This window comes from Scyliorhinus canicula, chromosome 1 (assembly GCF_902713615.1).
Source record: "Scyliorhinus canicula chromosome 1, sScyCan1.1, whole genome shotgun sequence".
NCBI lineage: Eukaryota > Metazoa > Chordata > Chondrichthyes > Carcharhiniformes > Scyliorhinidae > Scyliorhinus > Scyliorhinus canicula.
Window position 1 is genome coordinate 61,823,992 of NC_052146.1, and position 20,982 is coordinate 61,844,973.

A 20,982-nucleotide genomic window follows, 5' to 3' on the forward strand; every position below is an offset into this window, starting at 1 on the left:
TGGGACTATGTCTACACCCTCAGCAGGTCACTGTCGGGGGCAGAGGGGTGATGATAACCCGCAGAGAGCTGAGCGCCGATGCTCCTCAATCTATGCCATCGCCTGACCCCTGCCTGTCTGCTGAATGCTGCGCGACACCTTGGACACCTTCGCTAATGGTGTCGATATCGTGCACCAGGCTCTCCACTGCGGTTGCCACCGTAGCAGTATTGGCCTCGGTGCCACACATCGCCTGCATCCGTAGCCTCTCGGACTCCTCCAACTGGCTATGGATCTGCTGGATTGTCGCTGACATCTCCCTCTGAAGGTCCTGGCCGCTTCCTAACGTCTCCATCAGCTCCAGGTAACTCAGTTCCACAGGCTCAGCGTCAGGCTGGGGCCCAGCTGGGCCCTGGGATCCAGCAGCCCTCCAACTGCTGTCTCGCCTGGAGGTTCCTGCCTCCACCTGTTGTACATCATCGACAGTGTGGTGCTCACCAGATTGTGCCCCAGAACCCTGACCACTAACCAAGGTATGTCTCTGTGCTGGTGGAGGATGCAGTGACTATTACGATAGCATACTTGGAACTCTCTTCCGAGGTTGTCTCCTGGGAGACTGGGCCGGGGTTGTCGGCTGGAGGATCTGCGGAGAATGGACATGTGGTCAGTGGGAGGGATGGGCCTTGTCATTCAGTCAGTAAAACAATAACAGCTCACGTTTCACATGTCCTCCAGGTGGATCCTGGTGATTCCTCACCTCTGCGGTGTCTGCCAGCCTCCACGTTGGTGACCGCCCTGTCCTCAGCCACACCGGTCATCTCCAGAGCACGCTCCTCAAAAGTGGTGAGGATTCTCATGTCTGCACCTCCTCGGCCAGTCTGGGTCCTCTCCTGGTGATTGTGGGAGAGCTTAGCCACACGTAGCCACACGCGTAGTTCACAGTGGTGGGAGGGGGCATGTGAAGGGAGGATTTGGGGGTTGAAGGGAGAAGGGTGTGGAGGGAGCATTGGGGATCGCATGAGAGTTGGGGGGTGTGGATGCTCCTGTGGGGGTGAAAAGGTCTGGAGGAGGGGGGAGCAGGGGGCTGGGTTGGTTCCTACTCACTTGTGCTGCGCAGTGCAGGTCATTGGCCTTCTTCCTGCACTGGCGGCCAGTCCTCCTGGTCACACTCCCAGCGCTCACAACTGCCGCCACCTCATCCCAGGCAGCACTGGCTGCCCTAAGGTTAACCCTCCTGGACCCTCGGGGGAACAAGACATCCCTCCTGGCCTCCCCGAATCTGAGGGCTTGTCTCCTTGGCGTCATTGTTGCGAGCTGGCTGGGATTGGCCAAGTAAGTGCAGCTTGAGTGCTGCTCAACCTTGTTAGTGGGGGGCTGGCGAGCACGGTGCCAGCGAATCAGCTAGAGAGCCTTCATTTGCGGTGAGAAGCCACTGGGGCCTTGTTAAGTGGAACAATTAATGCTGAATAGTGTTGCCGGCCTCGCTGGGCCGAGCGGCGGGTGGCTTGCGGCAATTCCCGCTCGCTACAACACTTATAAATCTTCCTGGAGAATTGCGCCCCTTGTCTCAAAGTGGAGCTTCGAGGAAATATTGCTCAACCATTTTGTTTTATTCATCCATGGGATGCGGCGTCGATGCTGGACCAACATTTATCGCCCATCCCTAAATCCTTGAACTGAATGGCTTGCTCGGCCATTTCAGGGGACATTTCAGAGTCAACCGCATTGGCGTGGACCTGCCATTTCACGTAGGCCAGACAAGGTAAGGATAGCAGGTTTCCTTCGCTAACTAATGAGCCACATGGGTTTTTGACCACGATCAACAATGGTTTAATGGTCATCATTCATATCCCTGCTTCACCAATAGGGAAATCTATCTGTTACTAGGGAAGTAGACAGAATAACTGAACAAAGAGATAATTAGCTGAATCTGGGGTGGTGGGGGAGAAAGAAGGAACTGCAGCATATTCAGAGAAGGAATGTGGTTGGGACGGATCTATCGGCCTTTGTACTGTGCATAAAATTCTTATGATCTTCTGAGCATGGGTAGCTGTGACGGACTGACTTTGAAGAGTGTCATGCAATGGCATTACTTCATCTGACACCTCAAGATTTATATCATTACAGTGTTATATTATAAAGCAGGATTTGAACCAAGTGATTTATATTCCATTTGATGTTACTCAGGTTAAAGTTCATCATAATATTAAAGCATGTTTCCTATTATTTGTGATTTTCAAGGGTTGGATATTTTTAATTATTCAATACTGAGTGATTAAGGTCTGAAAGGAATAAAATTCAATTACTTCAATCCCATGGGTACAATTAACTGCCCAAGAGCACAACACATTTACTCCGTGATTTTTCTTAGTTTTGGTGCAAGGCATGCCCTTTTCTCTCCATAAAACACTGGAGGATTTAATTGGTGACAGTACTGGCTTAAAGAGATGGGCGAGATTTAATAATCTAGACTTTAAAATTACTTGAAGAGAGCCTTGAGCATCATATGACCATAAAACCTAAACACAGTAGGCCATTCAGCCCATTAAGTCTGCTCCACCATTTTATTGTGATCCTGACTGATCTGATAGGATGTGTTAATTTAAAAGGTGCTTGGTGTGGCTCACCCCCAGTCAGACATTTGTGGGTCATTCCTGATGCAGAATATCAGGGCTAGAATTGTTGTCCCCCACTCTGCTACCAGACTTGTTTTTGGTGGAGGGACATGTAAGATATGAGGGGTTTGCAAGCCCACCACCTTCTCTCCCACCCCCGAGCTGTCCCCCGGAACATGCTAGGTGTGCAAGCTCCAAAACCAGCAACCCGTGCCGACTCTTTTTAATTAAATAATTAAAGGCCAATCGAGTTTGTGAATAAGCCAAATGACCTCAAGGCATAGGCAGACCATTTTTTTTAGTCATTTTTTTAAAGTGGCACAGGATGCAGGGAACAACATTCGAAGGTTGCTCTTGGGGTAAACTGTCCCCACAAAGTTACCCTCCACCTTATTCTTCCCTCCCCAGCCTCCAAAACAGGCCCTCCCATTTTCCTTGTTTACCATCCTCCCGTCCCCATACTTCCTGAATCCTCCCTGTCAAAGACACCCAACTTACTTGGGTCCAGACATGGCTGCCTTCTTCATAGGCCTGATTGCAGCATCCACGGCTCAATTCTGGCACTGCCAGGACGGCTAGAGCCACTAACCAATCATATTGGCTGTCCACTCTGGATGTTGGGGCTTCCTCCCACTTCGAGGTGGAAGTTTGTCAGTCTCAATTTTGGCACGTTTAGCCTACCGGCAGTGTGATATGGCCCTCTTTTTAGTGTGTCAACTGCCGGCTGACATTGGCAATGGGTGAGTGGGGAGGAGAAATAATGTGTGTCCCCCCCCCACCCCCAAATGAAATCCAGCCCTTAGGTGCAAAATGTAGGCTAACTCTTCAAGGCAGTCCTGAGGGAAGTGCATCATTCAGATGAGATATGAAATTCAGGCCCATCTGCTCTCTCGGAAGAATGTAAAAAGATTCCATGGCATTATTTTGAATAAGAGCAGTAGAGTTTCCCCAGTGTTCTGGCCAACATTTATTTGTCAACCAACATCGCTAAAAACAGATTAATTAATCTGTCATTATCAAATTGCTGTTTGTGGGGCAGTAAATTGGTTGCTACATTTGTCACATTACAGTAGCAAAGTAGTTAACAGTCTATAAAGCGCCCTGGGGCTTCCCAGGCTGTGAAAGGTTTTATCTGAAACAATTGTCTTAAAACGCTAATTCTTGATGTTTACTTTAACCAACACACACCGGGGGGGGGGTTGAAAATTCTCGATATATAAGTGAAGCATTTGAAAAACCTGATTGCATTTTTTGATGCATCAAAAGCCTTGTGTGTGTTTATGAATCCAGAAATCAAAACCTAAGTGCCTCTGATAGATCCAAGTCAGCCTCCCTAACTTGATGTAACATGATTGTGTCAGAGATCAAGTTGGTGGAATGAATGGTGCAACCTGATGAATATTTCAACCTTTTCATTGTCTGAACAGTGCACACCATTCACCCTGATCTTCAGCTGATGAAAGCCAGGCTCACAACCATTTTCAAAATGAACAGTACACACCGCAGCAAAAAAGAAAACCGGGGCGAAATTCTCCAACCCCACGCAGGGTCGTAGAATCGCCTGGGGGCGCCTAAAATCCAGCCCCCGCCGTGGCAGAGATTCTCCGCCACCCGGGAAGTGGCGGGGGCAGGAATCTCGCCCCGCCGATCGTGGAGGCCCCTGTGGCGATTCTCCGGCCCGGATGGGCCGAAGTCCCACCGCTGGGAGGCCTCTCCCGCCGCCGAGGTTTAAACCACCTCTGGAATGGCGGGCTCAGCGGCGCGAGCAGGCCCCCGGGGACCTGGGGGGGCGGGGGGCGATCGAACCCCGGGGGGGTGCCCCCACGGTGGCCTGGCCCGCGATCGGGGCCCCCCGCTCAGACTGCGGGCCAGTGCCCTGGCTGCACTCTTTCCCCTTCCGCGCCGCCACGGCCTCCGCCATGGCGGAAGCGGAAGAGAACCCCGCATCGTGCATGCGCCGGCAGTGACGTCAGCGGCCAGCTGCCGCTGACGTCACTGCTGGTGCATGCGCGGACCAGCGAAAGCCTTTCGGCCAGCCCCGCACCGGGGGCGCCGGTTTTTTGCGCCAGTCTTCTGGTGCTAACCGCTCCGGCGCGGGGCTGGCCCCCAAAGGTGGGGAGAATTCCCACCTTTGGGGAGGCGCGACCCCTGAGTGGTTGGCGCCACTCCCCTACTCCGGGACCCTCCGTCACGCTGGGTAGGGGAGAATGCCGCCCCGGTAGTTCACAGATTTCAAATCATTTTTTCAGCTGGAAAATAGTTTCGAACCTTTTTTTTGTAGTTTAGTTTAAATAGGAATTAAAAACAAAACCTAAACTTTAAGCAACAGTTTATTGCCGAGCGTGTTCTTGGGGCTTCGCAAAGTCATTCGAAGGTCAAGAGAACCCTGAATTAACACATGGGTGGGACTTCCACATCGTCTGCTTTGATGGTGACTAAACAGGAGGATTCTTGAGATAATACCCAGTGAAGAGATCAGCTATGACCTGATTGAATGGAGGAGCAGGCTCGAGGCAATGAATTGTCTATTTCTGCTCCTAATTCCTATGTTCCTATGTTGTTCCTGAATGCCTACATCAGCTTCTCAACTGGTTTCATATGTGACATTAAACAAACCTGGACCCTCACATAGATGTCAAAGATCCCACAGTCACAATTAAAATAAGAACAGGGGAGTTCTTCCCCATGTTCTGGACCAATATTTAATGATCTAAACACTAGTTGATCTAGTCATTATCACATTGCTAATTATGGGACAATATTGTGTTCAAATTGGTTGCTGTGTTTCGTATGTTGTAGAAGTCACTGCAATCCAGAAATTCTTCATTTTCTGTCAAGCACTTTGGGCCATCTCGAATTGTGATAGGCAATGTATAAGTTAAACTTTTATTTTTTTCTCTCTCCCCCCCTTTTGCATGTAGTCTGCTACTTCAGTGGTCTGCCCTAAGGTCTCCTGCCTTCCATTCTTCACAAGCTCAGCAGCTATGCTCTTTTTGTAAGTTCTGTTCACTTGGCATCCAGTCCTCACCACATGCATTAGCTCTCATGTCATTTAATTTTACTTTGCTTGGCCTTCAAATTCTTCCCCGGCCTCTCCCAACACCCTCTCTGATTTCATCCCCCGCCTTATATCCACAGGATGCACTGCAACAATTCCTCAAGAATACTTCACCATTCCTCTCCTGACCTCTACCACTCAGAAGAACCAGAGAAGCAATGTTGTGGGAATCATCACTGGTCGTGAACTCCCTATCTAATAGCAATGTCAAAGCACCGTAGCCACATGATGTGTAGCTGTTCAAGGTGAAGGCCACCCTCTGAGAAATGGTGTAAACGAGCATTTTCAGACGTTGTAATATTCCTCTGGGTGTTTTTCAAAGCTCATCCTGGAGTTACAGTGGGAGACTGAAGTCAAGGTCTACCTTGGGGCAGCAGGGTAGCATGGTGGTTAGTATCAATGCTTCACAGCTCCAGGGTCCCAGGTTCGGTTCCCGGCTGGGTCACTGTCTGTGTGGAGTCTGCACATCCTCCCCGTGTGTGCGTGGGTTTCCTCCGGGTGCTCCGGTTTCCTCCCACAGTCCAAAGATGTGCGGGTTAGGTGGTTTGGCCATGCTAAATTGCCCGTAATGTCCTAAAAAGTAAGGTTAAGGGGGAGTTGTTGGGTTACGGGTATAGGGTGGATACGTGAGTTTGAGTGGGGTGATCATTGCTCGGCACAACATCGAGGGCCGAAGGGCCTGTTCTGTGCTGTACTGTTCTCAATTCTCAATTCTCAATTCCCATTGTTCCTGCTAACCACACAAGATAGGTCAAATTTGTACTAAAATTAGTTCATGTTGTTAACCTTGTCCTTTTAGTGGGAAAGTGATATTTCCAATTTGTCACAGACTTTCCAAAACCCACATCATTCCAGAACCTTAACACATTTTACTTTGATTAAAATCTTCCGTAAAATTCCTAGATTGCTTTCTCTCTCAGATTGCCTGATTCGATACTGTTAAGTAGATTCCCACATGACACAGCAATCAATAAATACACATATTACCTGACAGGCATTTTCACTGAGAGTCATGATTAACAGACTACAGAGCAGATTCAGCTGGCAAAGCAGCAGTTGGTTTTACAGTACAAGACTGACTTTGACGCACTTATCACTGGAACCCAGTTTTTTTTTCTCTCTCTAAAGGCCTTGGCGAGGGTGCATATGAGGGACGTCTGTTGTGTGGAGAGACTAACGAAGTTGGGGTTGCTCCGATTAGAGCAGAGATGGTCAAAGGGAGATTTGAATAAGACAATAAAAATCATTAATGTTTCCAGTACAGGAAGGTCATAATATGACGACAAAGATTTAAGGTGATAGGGAAAGAAAACACAAAATAACGTGAGGAAACTTCATTTTTCACACAGCAAGTTGTGACAGTTGGCAGTGCGCTGCCTGAAGAAGTGACTGAAGTAGATTCAAAGGTAACATTTAAAAAAGAATTGCCCCAAATCTGAGGCCTCAGTGGCACAGGAGCCAGATTAAAGCCATCATTGCTTTTTAAAGTAAAACAGAAATGAGGAAACATGAAACAGGAGGATGAGAAAGATGAATAAAGGGAGACAGAGAGAAAATGGAGAAGTAAAATTAAAGAAAGGGGTGAATTGTGTTTCTGTATCGTCATCACTACGACCAGAAACTTCTCAATCTGCGCCACATACGATGAATTATTCTTGTAATGCAGTGACATATTACAGAGTCAAGCGTGGGAGCCATTCTCTGTAAAGCAAAATACTCTTTCAAAGCAATGAGATAAATGACCTGTTTTTAGGGGTGCTGCATGTTAACATGGATCCTGAGCACCAACCCCTCGAGCTATGGTATTGGTAAGCATGCCCAAAGACTAAAATTACAAATAGTAGAATTTAATGCACATGAAAATGTGGCGAGTAACTATTATCCTTGCCAGTTAAAAAAAAAAGTGGTTCAACTTGTCTTGCGGTTCCACCTGGTTTCCTAGGGTATAATTAAACTCTTCGAGGCTAGCCTGGAGGGTTGAGGTATACAGTTAAAAGCAGACGACACCACCATGACCTCATGCACCAGATTCAAATACATAACAATCGCCTAATCACAATGTGCACACATCCAGTGTATCTGTTCTTTAAAACAAAGGAACAAAAATAGGCACAGGGGTGAGCAGTAACTCTGAAGAATTAACCAGATGCACCATATCTGAAATTGCTGCCAGTCAGTGGGAGTGCAGTAGACCACTCTAGGGAAGTAACAATCTGGCAGCCTTTAGTTGTTCTTTTCTTGTCTTCAATTCTTCTTTTGATGATGGATTTGCAGACTGGATAATAGTTTGACAGGACTGCAATCATCTTTATAACTGGTCTATACAGCAGAAGGCTGCTCTGGGCTCCCAAAGTCTATATGATGAAGGGTAGGTGGGATGGGATGGGGTGGACTGGGGAATGTGTTGTAGGATGGTGCATCATTACTCAAGCCCACTCGATGCTCGTATGTCTCATGATCTCCGGGGGGTGGGGGGGGGGGCACAATGGTGCAATGGTTAGCATTGATCCCTATGGCGCTGGAGACCCGGGTTCAATCCCAGCCCCGGGTCACTGTCCGTATGGAGTTTGCACGTTCTCCCCGTGTCTGCATAGGTTTCACCCCCACAACCCAAAGATGTCCAGGTTAGGTGGATTGGCCATGCTAAATTGCCCTTAATTGGTAAAAAATAAATAATTGGGTACTCTGAAAATCTTTTTAAAATAACTCAAGATCTCCATTTGTTGAAGCGGAGTTTAAACTTCACTCCTTCTGACACAGGCAGGGATTCTACCATGAACCCAGACATCGACAAAATGGCAAACGCCTAGGAGTAGATTCCTCAATTGCTCTTGCCTATCACTTGAAACATTGACACCTGGAAAGAAAGCGACAAAATATAAAGAAGTGGGTGGGGAAGAGTCAATTGCAGTTAGGAGATTGTTATGTGTTGGAATCTGGTTCAAGAGGTCATGGTGGTGTAGTCTGCTTTTAACTTTACACCTCAACCCTCCAAGCTACTCTCGAACAGTTTAATTATACCCTAGGAAACCAGGTGGAAACACAAGATAAGTTAAACCACTTTTTTGTTCAAATGGCAAGGATAATAAGTTACTTGCCCCAATTTCATGAAACGACTTTTGGGTATCGGATTTTAAAAAGAATCTTCTTATAACACCACATCATAAAGACAATAGCTGCGAAGATTATACTTCTGTTACTGGCCATGAAACACGTGCCAGAAAAGTTCACTGCAAGATTAATGAGACATAGAGCACAATTGAAAAACAAAACATAACATTTTGGCAGAAGCAACTCTGTATTCCTGAATTAAAGGTCAGTATATCTTATATAATGTTGTTATCTGAATAACCCACCATTATCCTTCATAAGGGTATTGATCCTGAACCTGTTTTAATAGATCCTGACTGTATTAAGAGCAATTCCATGGTCCATTGTCCTCAATGGGAAGTGGCATTCACAGTGGGACATAACTGATGGTTCATCCATCCATCAGTTCTATTGCCAGACATTTATGGACCATCCACCAGTGATTTCCCCTCTACAAATGCCACTTTCGCTGGTCAGACAGCAGAGTAATTTCAGTATTGTCACCCTATCCACTTGTGCAGTGTCATTCCATGTACCTGCAGTGATTGTATCTGACCCAATTAGTGCAAATGTCATCATACAGTGACTACAGAGACCACATAAATACAAGAGTATGGCCCAAATTTTCACTCTGGTGCACAGAGACAGGAGAACCTCTTGCTCCATGTGTTGTGTTCTGTGGTATTGCCTGTTGAAATGAAGTATACAGAACATCTGGTTGTTTAACTAGAAAGATGAATTATTAATGTGGAAATATAACCAGCAGACTATTATACAGACAATAACGACTAAATGAATTCAGTGACTTCTCCTGGAGCTCCCTAATGGGGCAGCAGGGTAGCATAGTGGTTAGCATAAATGCTTCACAGCTCCAGGGTCCCAGGTTCGATTCCCGGCTGGGTCACTGTTCTATGTTCTATGTTCTATGTAACTGTGTCTATCCTCTCGTAAGTCGTACTACCAGCTGGCGGGTATCTCATGTCACGTGAGGGATGTGTGATGCCAACAGCTGCTTGGAGGTCACATTACTAACCATTTATAAGACTGTGCACAGGCATATCACCACGCCGTGAACTTAACTTTTAAAAATGGCCTTTCCGTCTGGGGGGAGGGGCATGTTGCGTCTGGTAGCCTAGAATATGAATGGAGCAATACAACCCAGAAAAAATTAAAGAATTGTCAGGTGCGGGATGGGCTGGGCAGAAGTCTTGCTTCCAGTCTCCAGCACTGTGTCCATGAATGAAAACTTGAAGATTGAATATAACATAAAATATCCCTCCAATCCTCACATTCCTCAACCCTCATTCATAACAACCCATGCCAACCTATGCCCCTGTACACACCCTCATGCTTCTTTATAGTCCCAATGTCAACCTTTGCCCCATATCCATGTGCCATGCTCCCTTATGCCTTCCATGCCAACTGATGACTCTGTACATCTATGAACCTTTAAAGCCTCCATGCCAGCTTAGTGCCACCTCATACCACCCTATACCCCTCACCATTTTCCTTTACACTTACCATGCAAACACACTTAGTAAGTACCATGGGCAGACCTCAGGGCCCATGAGGAGATGAGATAAAATAATAGTTCTAACCATCTATTTCAAACTTCACTATATTGAAAAGAAATCTCTCATTCATAAAAATCCATTTGTTAGATTTTCATCCCTTCAACTATATAACAAGCATTTCATTTGAGGGCATAAACCTTTATAAAAACAGGCATTGGAATTCATAGTTCCACATCAAAGAGTTTATAACCATTTGTATATGTCAATCCAGCTGTGTAAAAGACGCCCTAGGTAATAATGGATGGTTGTCAAATCAGTCATGTAGCACTAATCCAGTAATAGAAGCCCTTAGATTTATGTCAACAGAGTAAAATAGCAAATAATCACGTTTTAAAGAAATACTGCAGATTTTTTTTTCAAAGACTTAAAGCACAGGACTTTTAAATGTTTTGACAGCTCTCTTTGGCAGGTCCTTTGGACAGTTTTGAAAATCAATTTTAAAAAGTCTGCTGACAGTTCCAATGAGGTTGACAGTGGAGTTTATGAACTTTCTACGCTCATTTACACCTAGTTTTTCAAAAGGATATCTGACCTCCCCAAAAGGCATCCTGGGATCAAATCAAAAGGGTTACGTTACCTCTGCAATGAGGTACCCCTGGCTTTCCAACCAAATCTACCAAATTCTGACTTTGATCAGATTTTTGCAACAATGGAGAGTCTCTCCAATGAAGTGACAATCCCATAAATGGAAAGAAATTCTAAGCCCTGTCTCTGAAATGAAGTTTCCTATCTTTGCAGAGGGTGGGAGTGGATCAGGAACCCATCCTGCATGCACAATCTATGGAAACAGCTGGTTATTTAAATTACCTACTGCCTCAACTGAAGTGGGATTTTAATAGGCAATGAGTGTGAAACCTGGAATGTGCAGGTTAGACCAGGTAACAGGAGGTCTGAACTTTCCTGGATTCATTTCAATGGCCCGGGAACCTCTTTGGAGAGATTTTTTAAAAAACATTTAGAGTACCCAATTATTTTTTTTCCAATTAAGGGGCAATTTAGCATGGCTAATCCACCTATCCTGCACATCGTTTGGGTTGTGGGGGTAAAAACCACGCAGACACGGGGAGAATGTGCAAAATCCACACAGACCTTGACCCGGGATCGAAACCGGGTCTTCAGCGCCGTGACGCAGCAGTGCTAAACAATGCGCTACCGTGCTGCCCCGCTCTCTTTGGGGAGATAAGGGTGGGATTCTCCAACCCTCCACCGGGTCAGAGACCCGCCCCCGCTGGCTGCTGTATTCTCCGGCGCCGGAGATTTGGTGGAGGCGGGAATCGCGTCACCCCAGTCGGCGGGCTCCCCCCAGCGGTCATGGAATGTCAAAACTGTCAAGGAACTGTCAACGGATACGTGGTGACATTGCAGAGAGTTAGTAATAGGAAAGTGGTGTATGGGGGGCATGGGTTGGCAGAACCATGGGGTCTCAGTAGAGGGGTATGAGGTAACATAGGTTGGCATCGATGAGGCATGGAGAGTGTGTGGGGAGGGTGGCTAGTGGGTGAATTTTTTAAAAACTCCATTAAAGAAATAACATAATTTAAGCAAAAAGAGAAGATACTGAACCATCTCAAAGCTTTGACAAAGTGTCGTCCAGACTCGAGATGTTAATTCCCTTTTCTTTCCACAGATGTTGTCAGACCTGCTGAGATTGCTTGACCAGATTTGCTGTTCTGGTTTCAGATTCCAGCATCCGCAGTAACTTGCTTTTAACTTAAATGAAGTGCTGGAGAACAGAGGCAGGCCTTCTGCCCAGCCAGGCTCTGCATCCGGCAGCATCAACACTTGTTAAAAGCAAATTACTGCGGATGCTGGAATCTGAAACGAAAGGGAAAATGCTGGAAAATCTCAGCAAGTCTGGCAGCATCTGTAGGGAGAGAAAAGAGATAACGTTTCGAGTCCGATGACTCTTTGTCAAAGCTAACAGAGGGAGTGGGAAATATTTATACTGTGGAATGAGAATGAAAGATGAGTCAGCCACAGAAGCCCAGGGAAACTGGGTGCTAATGGCCACAGATACCAAGGGGAAAGAGTGCTAATGGCAGTCCCCAGAGAGGACAAAAAATGTGAAAGGCCAAACAGCAGAGAAACTAACATCAGAGGATGAACTGTAGGTGTGGAGGGAGGGGAAGGGGGAAGCAAAGACGAGAAAGGTGCAGGAAAGGTGCAGGATAAGATGGGGGGGGGGGGGGGGGGGATTAAATGTATATTAAGAAAGAAAGAAATGGTAAAAGACAGTTAAAATGAAATGAAAACAAATGGGTCGAGGTGGGGCTGATCATCTGAAGTTGTTGAATTCGGAAGATGAGATGTTGTTCCTCCAGTTTGCGTCGCGCTTCACTGGAACATTGCAGCAGGCCAAGAACAGACATGTGGGCATGGGAGCAGGGTCTTTTGTTAAAATGGCAAGCAACAGGAAGGTCAGGATCCTGAATACACACAGACCGAAGATGCTCAGCAAAGTGATCACCCAGTCTGCGTTTGGTCTCTCCAATATAGAGGAGACCACACTGGGAGCACCGAATGCAATAGACCAGATTGAAAGAGGTGCAAGTGAAAAGCTGCTTAACCTGGAATTAGTGTTTTGGGCCTGGAATGTTAAGCATGGAAGAGGTAAAGGAGCAGGTGTTACACCTTCTGCGCTTGCATGGGAAGGTGCTATGGGTGATGGGAGACCTACTGGGTATGGTGGAGGAGTGGACTAGATTGTCTCGGAGGGAATGGTCTCTGCGGAATGCTGACAGAGGGAGTGAAGGGAAGATGTGATTGTTGGTGGCATCACGCTGGAGTTGGCAAAAATGGCGGAGGATTATGCTTTGCATATGGAGGCTGCTGGGATGAAATGTGAGAACGAGAGGGACTCTATCCTTGTTCTGGGAGGGAGTAGAGGGGGCAAGGGTAGTGGCGCGGGAGATGGACCGCACACTGTTGAGGGCCCTGTCCACAACTGTAGGTGGGAAATCACGGTCGAGGAGGAAGGAACACATTTTCGAAGCACCATTTTGGAAAGTGGCATCATCGGAACAAATGCGACGGAGGCGAAGGAGTTGAGAGAAAGGGATGGAGTCCTTACAGCGTGTAGGGTGCGAAGAGCTGTAGTTCAGATAGCTGTGGGAGTCAGTGGGGTTGTAGTGGATATTAGTGGAGAGTCTATTGCCGTAAATGGAGACAGAAAGATCAAGGAAGGGAGGGGAAGTGTCTGAGATTGTCCTGGTGAAAGTGACGGAGGGGTGGAAACTGGAAGTGAAGTTGATGAATTTTTCCCGTAAACCATGCATGGACGAAATGCACCCCACCCCCGTTCTCTGGAAAATGGGAACTGCTAGGTTCAGATACGGGACTTCCGATTTTCAGGCATTTTCACTATCACTCATTCATGGCAAAAATCTGGGCCTATGTGTCCCTCTCTTGTAAATGCATTTTGCAAGGGTTTATCCCCGGTTCACTACTTTTAAATAACTGACGTGTTCTAAAAGAACATCATATTGTTGTGATATGAAAGGGAGAACGTTTTCAAAAAAATATTTACAATCTTGCTGCATTCAATTTCAATTCCCCCTCCTTGCCAGCGATAAAGTAACTGAAAGCCTGTCTATTAGTACTGTGGTGTAAAATTACGATAATATTTCATTTCATCCATGATGTCACTGACTAATTGATTATGCGCAGCTGCTAGGAGGTACTTGCATGAAGCTCAGTTTGTCTCAATATTCCTCTCTCCCTTGAGGTGAAAGACTTTGCCTCTGGTTCCTTTAAACCAGGCTAATATTGAATGAGTCCCCACCCTTTGGGAAACTGAGCACAAATCGATTTGGTGCCAGCCTACCATACCGTGATATGGGATAAGATCCTGCAACTCCCTTCTTCACAATACTGTGTGGTTCTACCCTGCACCACATGGGCTGTAGGGGTTCAAGAAGGTGGTTCACCACCACCTTCTCAAAAGCAAATAGAGACGGGAAATAAATGTTGGCCCAGCCAGTAATGCCCATAGGGTGCCACGGTTGCACAGTGGTTAGCACAGCTGCTTCACAGCTCCAGGGTCCCAGGTTCGATTCCTGGCTTGGATCACTGTCCGTGCACTTTCTCCCTGTGTCTGCATAGGTTTCCTCCGGGTGCTCCCACATTCCAAAGATGTGCAGGTTAGGTGGATTGGCCATGCTAAATTGCCCTCAGGTTAGATGGGATTACTGGTTTATGAGGATAGGGTGGAGGTGTGGGCTGAAGTGAAGTGCTCTTTCCAGGAGCAGGTGCAGACCCGATGGGCCCAATGGCCTCCTTCTGCACTACAAATTCCATGATACCCAAGGAAGCTTAATCAGCCATTCTTGCATTTTACTTAAATTCCCAACACTACAATGAAGTTACTGTGAAAATCCCCCAGTCACCACATTCCGGCGCCTGTTTGGGTACACAGAGGGAGAATTCAGAATGTCCAAATTACCTAACAGCACGCCTTTTGGGACCAGTGGGAGGAAACCAGAGCACCCGGAGGAAACCCACGCTGACACGGTACAACGTGTAGACTCCACATAGACAGTGACCCAAGACGGGAATCAAGCCTGGGACCCTGGCGCTGTGAAGCCATAGTGCTAACCACTGTGCTACTGTGTAGCCTTGATTTACTAACAGGCACTACCTACTGTTGCAGCTATACTGGCAGAACAGGATCATGGAATTTACCAGCAAGTGCCTGAATATCAGGCGCATTACAAAGAAGGCTATTTTTGGCGAACGAGTATTAGCATATTAGAACAAAGAACAATACAGCATTGGAACAGGCCCTTTGGCCCTCCAAGCCTGTACCAGTCATGATACCAACCTTTGTCAAAACCCTCAGCACTTCTTTATGCCGTATCCCTCTATACCCATCCTATCCATGTGTTTGTCAAGATGCCTTTTGAACACCATTAATGTATCTGCTTCCACAACCTTCCTTCGCAACGCGTTCCAGGCACTCACCACCCTCTGCGTAAAAAACCTGCCTCGCATATCTCCTCTAAACTGTGCCCCATGGAGTTTAAACCTATGCGCCCTGGTGACTGACCTCTCCACCCTGGGAAAGAGTGCCTGCCCATCCACTCTATCCATGCCCCTCATAATCTTGTAGACCTCTATCAGGTCATCCCTCAACCTCCGTCTTTCTGATGAAAACAATCCGAGTCTATTCAGCCACTCCACATAGTTAACACCCTCCAGACCAGGCAACATTCTGGTAAACCTCCTCTGCACCCTCTTCAAAGCCTCCACAACCTTCTGGTAGTGTGGCGACCAGAATTGTGCGCAATATTCCAAGTGCGCCCGTACCAAGGTTCTATAGGGCGGCACGGTAGCATTGTGGATAGCATAATTGCTTCACAGCTCCAGGGTCCCAGGTTCGATTCCCGGCTTGGGTCACTGTCTGTGCGGAGTCTGCACATCCTCCCTGTGTGTGCGTGGGTTTCCTCCGGGTGCTCCGGTTTCCTCCCACAGTCCAAAGATGTGCAGGTTAGGTGGATTGGCCATGATAAATTGCCCTTAGTGTCCAAAATTTCCCTTAGTGTTGGGTGGGGTTACTGGGTTGTGGGGATAAGGTGGAGGTGTTGACCTTGGGTAGGGTGCTCTTTCCAAGAGCCGGTGCAGACTCGATGGGCCGAATGGCCTCCTTCTGCACTGTAAATTCTACGATATCTATGATACAACTGTTACATGACTTGCCAGTTTTTATACTCGATGCCCCGTCCAATGAAGGCAAGCATCCCGTATGCTTTCTTGACTATCTTGTCCACTTGTGTTTCCACCTTCAAAGATCTGTGGACCTGCACGCCCATATCTCTCTGACTTTCTATATTCCTCAGAGTTTTACCATTTATGGTATGTTTCCACTCTATGTTAGCCTTACCAAAATGCATTACCTCACACATTTGTCCGGATTAAACTCCAGTTTCCATTTCTCTGCTCAAGTCTCCAACCATCTATGTCCTGCTGTATCTTCTGACAATCGTCAACATTATCTACCACTCCACCAACCTTGGTGTCATCCACGAACTTACTAATCAGACCGGCTCCCTTTTCCCCCAAATCGTTTATGTACAGCACAAACAACAGAGGCCCAAGCCTCTAGTCGCAACCTTCCATTCAGAAAAACACCCTTCTACTGCTACCCTTTGCCTTCTGTGACCGCGCCAGTTCTGTATCCATCTTACCAGCTCACCTCTGATCACATGTGACTTCACATTTTGTACCAGTCTGCCATGAGGCACCTTGTCAAATGCTTTACTGAAGTCCATGTAAACAACATCCACCGCCCTCCCCTCATCAATCATCTTTGTTACCTCCTCAGAAAACTTGATCAAGTTAGTGAGGCACCCCCTCCTCTTCTCAAAACCATGCTGTCTATCGCTTATGAGTCCATTTGTTTCCAAATGGGCATAGTCCTGTCCCTAAGAATTCTCTCCAATAATTATTCTACTACCGACTTGAGGCTCACCAGCCTATAGTTTCCAGGATTAATCCTGCTGACTTTCTTAGACAGCGGTACCACATTACCTATTCTCCAATCCTCTGGGATCTCACCTGTAGCCAATAAGGATACAAAGATGCCATTCAGGGCCCCAGCAATTTCCTCCCTTGCTTCCCTCAGTATTCTGGGATAAATCCCATCTGGTCCAGGAGACTTATCTACCTTTCTATCTTTTAACAGACCAAACACCTCCTACTTTTCGATGTTAACATGATCCAGACTGTCCACACACCCTACCCAAGAGTCCCTTTCTTTCGTAAACACTGATGCAAAGTATTCATTTAGTACCTCGCCCATTTCCTCTGGCTCAACACATAGATTTCCCCCCACTGTCCCTTAAGTGGTCCAATCCTTTCCCTGCCACCTTTTTGCTTTTTCCATGTGAATAAAAAACTTTGGGATTCACCTTAATCCTATTTGCCAAGGACTTTTCATGACCCCTTCTCGCCCTCCCAATTTCCCACTTCAGTACCTTCCTACTTTCTTTATTCTCCTCAAGGGTTTTGACTGTTCCCACCCTGCTAGACCACACAAAGTCTCCTTTTTCTTTTTAACGAAGTTCACAATATTCCTCGTGATCCATATCTCCCTAACTTACCATACTTACCCTTCATTCTCTCAGGAACGTGACTTTACTGTCGCTTGAAAGACTCCCACACGTCCGATGTTGATTTGTTATCCAACAGCCGCACCCAATCCAAATTCTTCAATCCTGTCTAATATTATCGGAATTTGCCTTTCCCCAGTTTAGCACCTTAACGCGAGGGTTACCCTCACCCTTGTCCAAAAGCACCCTAAAACTTACGGAATTGTGGTCACTACACCCAAAATGTTCCCCTACTGAAAGCTCAACCACCTGTCCAGGCTCATTCCCCACTACCAGATCCAGTACTGCTCCTTCCCTAGTTGGACTATCAACATATTGCATCAAGAAAGCTTCCTGGATGCATCTTACAAACTCTGCCCCATCCAAACCTTGAGCGCTAAATGAGCCCCAGTCAATATCGGGGGAATTAAAATCCCCGACCACAACAGCCCTGTTACTTTTGCACCTTTCCAAAATCTCTCTACCTATCTGCTCCTCTATCTCTCGCTGGCAGTTGGGAGTCATTAATAAACACCCAACGTTGTGATTGCCCACTTCCTGTTCCTGAGCTCAAACCAGATTGTCTCATTGTATGAGCCCTCCAAGGTGTCCTCCCACAGTATGGCTATAATATTCTCCTTAACCAGTAATGCTATTCAACCGCGCCCTTTACATCCCCCTCTATCTCTCCTGAAACATCTATATCCTCCAACATTCTGCTACAATCCTGCCCTCCCTTTCACCATGTTTCTGTGACAGCCACAACATCGTAATTCCAAGTACTAATAAATGCTATAAGTTCATCTGCCTTACCCGCTGTACTTCTGGCGTTGAAGCAAGCGCACTTCAAACCACTGTGTTTGAGCAGACAGGATGATGTTGTTCTCTTATTTTTGTGCTCTATTTCCCCTTCAATTTTTTCACCTTCTAATATAACGCTCTGGTTCTCACACCCCGCCATACTAATTTAAATCCTCCTGAGTGATTCTAGCAAACCTCCCACCATGATATCAGTGCCCCTCCAGGTTAGATGCAACCCCTTCTTCTTGTACAGGTCGCAACTGTCCCAGAAGAGATCCCAGTGGTCCAGAAATCTGAAACCCTCCCTCCTGCATCATCAGTTCAGCCACTTATTTAGCTGCACTATCCTCCTATTTCTAGCCTCACTGGCACGTGGCGCAGTGAGCAATCCTGAGATTACAACCCTAGTGGTCCTGCTTTTGAGCTTACTGCCAAACTCCCTGAAATCCTTCTGCAGGACCTCATCACTCTTCCTGCCTATGTCATTAGTACCTATGTGTACTAAGACCTCTGGCATTCACCATCCCCTTTCAGGATGTCCTGTGTTCGTTCAGAGACATCCTTGACCCTGGCACCAGGGAGGCAACATACCATCCTGGAGTCTCTTTCCCGTCCACAGAAGCGCATATCTGTGCCCCTTACTATCAAGTCCCCTATAACTATCGCTCTCCTGCACTTTTCACTCCCCTCCTGAGCAACGGAGCCAGTTGTGGTGCCACTGTTCAGGCTGCTGATGTTTTCCCCTGATAGGCTATCCTCCCAACGGTATCAAAAACGGTATATCTGTTAGAGAGGGAGATAGCCACAGGGGATTCATGCACTGCCTGCCTGTCCTTTCTAGCGGTCGCCCATCTGTCTGCCTGCACCTTGGGTGCGACCACATCTCTATAACTCCTATCTATGATGCTTTCCGCCACTTGAATGCTCCTAAGTGCATCCAACTGCTGCTCCAACCAAACCACACAGTCTGTGAGGAGCTGCCACTGGTTACGCTTGCTGCAGACATATTCGACCTGAATGCTGGAAGCATCATGGGCGCGATTCTCCCAGAGAGGGAGAAATCGTAAGGCTGGCGTCAAATCCGGGCGGGTTTGACGCCAGCCTCCCCCTCCCCGACCGGGAACCGATTCTGGTCCCCGGTCGGGGCTAGCATGCCGCCGCCGTAAACTCCGGCATCGCGGGCTTAACGAATTTCGTTACGCCCGCTTGCCAGAGTTTGCGCCGGCTGACGCGTCACATGACGTCAGCCGCGCATGCGCGGATTGGAAGACTCCAACCCGCGCATGCGCGAATGACGTCATCGCGCATTTGCGCGAAACCCGCGCATGCGCGGGCCGGGATGCCCCTCAGCCGCCCCGCGAAGTGATACAGCGGGGCGGCGGAAGGACAAAGAGTGCGCGGGTATCGGACCCGCTGCCCGCGATCGGTGCCCACCGATCACGGGCCCATGGCACCCTTGGCACGGCCGTGGTACTGCCGTGCCAATCGGTGCCATGGTTTTAAAAATTGGCACTTTACGGCCGTTTTTACGAACGGCCAGACCAGGTGTGTTTGCCGTTCGTAAAAACAGCCGTAAAGGGCTTGGAACTCGGCCCATTGGCCAGCTGAGAATCGCTGCTGGCCGTAAAAAAACGGCGGCAGCGATTCGTATCGGGAGTCGGGCGTGGGGGGGGGGAGAATAGCGGGAGGGCGTCAGACTAGCGTGGCCGTAAAATTTTACGAACCCCGCTATTCTCCGCACCGTCGTGAGTGCGGAGAATTGCGCCCCATGGATCTGCCACATCTCATAGTTTGAGCATTACACCCCACTGAGTGACATTTAAGCACCAGTTAATTAAGTAAAAATAATCACTCAAGTCGGTATTCGATTAAGTTACGATTAACTATGTGGTTCAGCTGTTTATATTGCTTCAGCTGTATGAATGTCAAAGCCAGGCCCTATTCTGTCCTCTCCTGAGGTTTCCTCACATGTGTTTCCAGCAAGGGTCTCTTGGTTGACTTATTGGCACCACAACCAGTTGTCACCCTTCCAAACGCTGCTTCAGCTGAGGATCGGTGACGCAACACAAAATGGGATTGATTCTGCTCTGCATCACTCAGTCCCAGTCTGGCTAGCTCTCAGACCAACTGACCCGTTAGAGGAACTAGGAAACAAAACATCTACTCCCATTCACCATTGTTTCTTCAACAGCACCTCTTGAACTTTCAGCTGGAAGAACGAGGGAATGAAAGCAGATGGGAACACCACCACCTCCAAGTTCTCTCTGAAGTCCTGCATTATCCTGACTTCAATGTCAATGAGTTCAGATCCTAGAGCTGGCTACCTAACAACACTGTTGGCGTGTGTTCACTATGAGGGCAATAGCAGTTCAAAACGGCAGCTTGCCACTAGCTTTGCAAGGGTAATTAGGAATGGGTAATATAATCTGACCTTGCCAGCAGCAATTGAATCCTGTGAATAAATTAGAAAACAAATCAACTGAAGCTACTTATTAAGAGCAATTCCATGATTCTGGGTGAGAGATAAGGGGCGGGATTCTCCGACCACCCCCCCCCACCCCCCACCGGGTTGGAGACTCCCCGGGGGGTGGCATGAATCCCGCCCCGCCGCTCCGACGTCAGCTGCCGTATTCTCTGGCGCCGGTTTTTGGGCGGGGGTGAGGTTTACACCACACCGGTCGGGGGCAGTTGGCAGCCGGCACCCCGGCAATTCTCTGGACCCCGATGGGCTGAGCGGCCGTCAGTTCCTGGCCAGTCCCGCCGGCATGAAATGGACATGA

The 20,982-nt window shown here is 47.6% G+C and overlaps 1 protein-coding gene across 1 annotated transcript in view; it reads right to left on the reverse strand.

Moving 5' to 3' along the window:
• Nucleotides 1-20,982, reverse strand: part of kremen1 (kringle containing transmembrane protein 1) — a 224,400-nt gene that overhangs the window by 82,978 nt on the left and 120,440 nt on the right.